Here is a 6,000-nt window from a genome sequence, read left to right as displayed (position 1 = left end):
CATTTTCGTGAACCAAAAAGACCAAATATTCTAACAAAAGAAGTTCCCATTGCTCTTATTGCTCTAGAAATTCCAAGAGTTTTGGCAGCTATGGGCCAGGAACTATACGTGAAGATCAAATATATATGAGAAATATTTCTCATATATATTTTGTCATTCAGATGAACAAAATACATATTTTTTAAAGCTTTTATTCACTTGACAGAGAGAGGGAGAGAGAGAGAGAGTATGCACAAGCAGGGAGAGCAGCAGGCAGGAGAGGGAGAAGCAGGGTTCCCAATGCAATGCGGGGCTTACTCTTAGAACTGTGGGATCATGACCTGAGCTTAACTGCTTAACTGACTGAGCCATCTAGGTGTCCCTAAAATATTTTTTTCCCAAATGACCAAATACATATATATGTATATATGTATGTGTGTGTATATATATATCACACATCTTATAAATCACAATATCACAGCTGATACCTTCCCAAACTTATTACTAAGGTTGCCAAAGTTATCTGGGATCTGTGGTCCAAGATTTCTTTCTTGTTGATTCAGCACACCTGCTACTCACTCACTCACTCTTTCAACTCTAACCAGGGTCCTTTATTCCAATTTTCCACAGTATCTCCACCAGCATCTATCCATGCTAGATCACTGAATAATCTACCAATTCTCCCCTTCACTTCTTGGATACTCCCTTCTCCCTAAAACCATAAACAATATTAGTTCTGTACCCTAAATATATATAACCTGCCCTCCAACACTCTGTGCTCCATTGTTCCTGGGAAAATAAGGTTTGGCAAAGAAGTCTTGGCTCCCAGTCTCTGTCTGATGGACAGAAGTTGCTTTACTGGAGTGCAGAGCAAGCCTTGTGAAGGCAAGTCCCTAAAGAAACATTTTTATGAAGGATATTTCATCATGTTGTCAGGAAGACCACAGGCTACGGTGTTTGTCTGCTTCCTTGGGAAATACACATTTACAGCATGGCTGCTATGAGATTTGCAACTGATACAAAAAAACAAACTAATTCCTCAAAGGAGTGTAATCTAGGTTCCAAAATCTGGCTCTCCAGCCAGGTCGTCTTTCTTTCTGGCATCTTCACTTGGATGTCCCCCAGGTGCCAAAAACCTAACATTTATACTCCACTAAACCTGCTTGTCCTCTATTCCCTATTTAGTTAAGAGCACCCTTATCCACTGATTGCCCAAAACTAGAAACCTGAGCTGGCTTTGTTTCCTGTTCTTCACAGCCCACATCTAATTGGGCTCAAATCCTCCTAGTCCTGTCTCTAAAATATCTATGATTCCTTCACCACAACTGGAGTTCAGACCCCATCAGTTTTTATTGTAACTATGACAATAACTGTCATATCAATTGTCATGTCAACGATCTCCTCCCTTGTTTCTTCCTACTCTCTTCAGATCTAGCTTTGTACTGCCTCTAGAATTTCTTTCCAAAACAAAGACAGAACTATGAAAAGCCCTCTTTATTTTTTTTATTGTGTTATGTTAGTCAACATAAAATAAATACATCATTAGTTTTTGAAGCAGTGTTCCAAGATTCACTGTTTATGTACAACACCCAGTGCTCCACGCAATACATACTCTCCTTTATATCCACCACTGGCTCACCCATCCCCCCACCCCTCTCCTCTCTAAAACCCTGTTTGTTTCAGAGTCCACAGTCTCTCATGGTTGGTCTCCCCACTCCAATTTCCCCGATTCACTTTTCCTTTTCTTCTTCTAATGTCCTCCATGTTGTTCCTTATGTTCCACAAGTAAGTGAAAACATATGATAATTGACTCTCTGCTTGACTTATTTCACTCAGCATAATCTCCTCCAGTCCTGTCCATGTTGATGCAAAAGTTGCATATTCATCCTTTCTGATGGCTGAGTACTACTGAAAGGCCCTCTTCAAAAAACAACAAAATAGGGCGCCTGGGTGGCTCAGTGGTTTAAGCCACTGCCTTCGGCTCAGGTCATGATCTTGGGGTCCTGGGATCGAGTCCCGCATCGGGCTCTCTGCTCAGCAGGGAGCCTGCTTCCTCCTCCTTCTCTCTCTGCCTGCCTCTCTGCCTACTTGTAATCTCTCTCTGTCAAATAAATAAATAAAGTCTTTAAAAAAAAAATAACAAAATAACAACAACAACCAACACATACACACACCCACCGCTTGGATTGCTCTTCCTGCTAAATTAGGAAAATCTAACTTCAAAAGAAGAAGTACATCTCAGGCTTCTGCCAGCAGGAATTCCGCAAGTCTCACACGTGAGCACTTCTGTAAGGCCCGGGAAGAGACAACCTGAATACAGCTGTCCTATCAGTCTTTATCCTCAGGTGTCCTAGAATAATCTACAGTCAGCCCCTCCTGAGCACTCAGATTAACATGTGAAGATGACTGGAAGCCAAAGAGAAATAGAGAAGTCCATTTTCTCAAGTTCAAGTGGGGACTCCTGCTATAGAAAAAGTCCATGGGCTTTCTGTCTAATCTCAGAATTCCAAAGACCAGAGAAAAATTCTGTCTCAAATTGTGGTAGCTCCCCCTAATCACTGATGTTAATAATGAGCACCTGACTTTTCTCCATTTTCCTAATTGGGCTCTTGTCATCGTACTAGTTTAATAATTTTAGCTTGAATGAAGTTGTTGAGGCATTCTAAGTATTTTCCTATTCAAATACTAGTCTATTTTTTTAATTAAAGACTTTATTTATTTATTTGACAGAGAGAGAGATACAGTGAGAGAGGGAACACAAGCAGGGGGAGTGGGAGAGGGAGAAGCAGGCTTCCCATTGAGCGGGGAGCCCGATGTGGGGCTTGATCCCAGGACCCTGGAATCATGACCTGACCTGAAGGCAGATGCTTAATGACTGAGCTAGCCACCAAGGTCCCCCTAAATATTAGAAAAATAGTTTAGAATGCCAATTATTTCCTTACTGATTATAATTCCAAACCAAAGTTTCAGGATCTGGGTTCAAATTCTTAAAGAACACTTCTCCTAAAATCTAAAGTAATTCAGTCACCAAATATATTTTGAGCCCATATTTAGCACAAGCACTAAATTAAGTGTTGGGGCTAAAATAGTTCAGAAGAAATGGACACGTTCCCTGTGCTCATGGAGCCTACAGCTGCATGAGTAGGATAGGTATCAATCAATCAATCAAATAATTTACACATTTAAGTATAAAATCTTAACAATGGCAGGTGCTCTAAAGGGGCAGTGCTTGGTACTTTGGGAAACTATTTTTCTGGAATTTCATTTAATCAGGGGGTCTTTTTAGGAGGAGACACTTAACTCTAAAATGGGAATGATGACTAGGAGCTACTTGATAGGTCAGATGTTCTGGTCACAGTGACAGTATCGCAGAGTGCCTACAGCTATGGGAGGGGTCTAGGAAGGGTAGGGATAAGGAGATGAACTTGAAGAAGGAAGTAAGATCTAAAATCTTCATAGTTGAGAAGTATTATCTCTAAAAAAGGAAAGTATTATCTTTATCATAAATACAAGTGAAGTCCTTGTAGAACTTACCTTTATGGGGATGGAATGTTAAGGTCTAATCGAAGAAAGGGGGACTTACCTGAATTCTATCTCTGACTCCTGAAACACCTTGTTAACACGTTCATGCCTCCATGACTCTAGTTTCTTTATCTCAGTAATCAGTGTACCTCAAAGCATGTCATCTCAAGTTTTGTAGCGATATTTTAAGGAACAATGAGTCATAATTGCTGAGTTGTTTGAACTCCTTGGATGAAAGATGTTATATGGTCTATAAATGTAATAGCATTGCTATTATCTATCAGACAGAAAGCTGTCTCCAGCCGAAAAGAAACCGGCAAAATACAAAGTATGAGTCTCCGTCCACTTCTGTCAGAGTTAAATATAGAATCTGGGTATAAATTAAATGGGCTTAATGCTAGGTAAGCTCAGCATCTTTGATCTAAAATGCCCAGAGCATTGGGCAAACATGAAGTCATCTGTTCTCAAAATGCCCCATGTACATGTCATAAACACCAGCCATTAGACTTCTTCCTAGGATTATGATAGAGTTCACAAAGTTTAATTTTCTTCCCAAAGGTCACTAGCAAGGTTAGTGTAAAATCCCAGAAAGAGGATATAAGATCCTGATTTATTCTGCCAGTCCTACTTATTTTTACCTAAACAAGCAAACAAACATAAACACGTCAAAGCCAAAATATAAACTACAGAACATGGAGATGAAGAAAGAGCTTAAATAAAACAAGCAACATATTTTTATTCTTAGGTAAATATTGTATCTCTTTCTTATCTTTAGTACAGGACAAATTTAGTACTTGGTGGATTGCTTTGGCATAAAAAAAGTAGAGAAAAGGGACTGAAAATGAACACATTTTTTTTTTTAAAGATTTTATTTATTTATTTGACAGACAGAGATGACAAGTAGGCAGAGAGGCAGGCAGAGAGAGAAGGGAGGAAGCAGGCTCCCTGCTGAGCAGAGAGCCCGATGCGGGGCTCGATCCCAGGACCCTGGGATCATGACCTGAGCTGAAGGCAGAGGCATTAACCCACTGAGCCACCCAGGCGCCCCTAAATGAACACATTTTAAGGGACTTTCGGCAAGAGGTGAAAAGAGACAGGGATGGGGCACCTGAGTGGCCAGTCAGTTAAGCGTCTGTCTTCAGCTCAAGTCATGATCCCAGGGGCCTGGGATCAAGTCCCATATCGGGCTCTCTGCTCAGTGGGAAACCTGCTTCTCCCTCTCCTCCCTGCAGGTACTTTCTCTCTCCTTTTTTCTTTTTTTAAAAACATTTTTATTTGTTTATTTGACAGACAGAGATCACAAGTAGGCAGAGAGGCAGGCAGAGAGAGAGGAGGAAGCAGGATCCCTGCCGAGAAGAGAGCCCTATGTGGAGTTCGATCCCAGGACCCTGGGATCATGACCTGAGCCGAAGGCAGAGGATTTAACCCACTGAGCCACCCAGGCGCCCCTGCTTTCTCTCTCTTACTCTCTCTTTCAAATAAATAAATAAAATCTTAAAAAAAAAAAGAATGCTTTAAAAAAAAAGAGAGAGAGAGGGATGAGAGGAAAATGTGTTAAGTTCACCCTTTTCCTTCCCTTTCCCATTAAATCTTTAATATTATTGGTACAAAACAACAAACAGGGGAATTGTGAGGGAGAGACAAGCAATGCTCAGATCTAGTTTATCTAGGGTCTTTTTTTTTTTTTAAGATTTTATTTATGTATTTGACTGAGATCATAAGTAGGCAGAGGGGCAGGCAGAGAGTCAGACAGAGAGGGGGAAGCAGGCTACCTGCTGAGCAGAGAACCCAATGTGGGGCTTGATCCCAGGACCCCGAGACCACGACCACCGGAGCGGAAGGCAGAGGCTTTAACCCGCTGAGCCACCCAGGCACCCCTATCCAGGGTCTTTAAAAATATTTTCATTTCTTTTTAAAATCAGATGAAATAATGCCACAATCCAGGCTGGATTAAATGTCTTTATACCAGCAGAGTTGTAAAAGATAATTTTATTTTTATTTTTTAAATTCTTTTTTATTTTAAGTTTTTATTTAAATTCTAGTTAATATATATGGTAAAATTGGTTTCAGGTGTAGAAAAGACAATTTTAATGATCTTTTGTGGTGGGAGGGACCCACAAAGACAAAAATAAAAAAGTGCACCCAGGGCCCCTGATGGTCAGAATGTGGCCCTGGAAACTTGGATATTTTGAGGAAAACCTGCTGAGGAAATGCTTGACAAGGATTTGTTTACTCCACCCGGACAGCAGAGAATCCTGCAGAAGCAACTAAATAGAATGTTTTTCGAGTGATTCAACAAACTGACAGGAGAGAGCTAAATGAAAAACCCTGGGGGGCTATCAATACAGGAAGATGTGGTTTGATTTCTTCATATAGCCCGCCGTCTATAGAGCACAGGAATGTTGTTTTATTTAAAAGGACTAATGAAGATTTGAGAATGATGAGCCTCCTCTGAGCATTTATAATGACTAGTATCCTCTCATGCTGGTTTCTGATCCG

This window comes from Neovison vison, chromosome 6 (assembly GCF_020171115.1).
Source record: "Neovison vison isolate M4711 chromosome 6, ASM_NN_V1, whole genome shotgun sequence".
NCBI lineage: Eukaryota > Metazoa > Chordata > Mammalia > Carnivora > Mustelidae > Neogale > Neogale vison.
The sequence above is the reverse complement of the archived record's forward strand: the minus strand, read 5'-3'. Positions refer to the sequence as shown.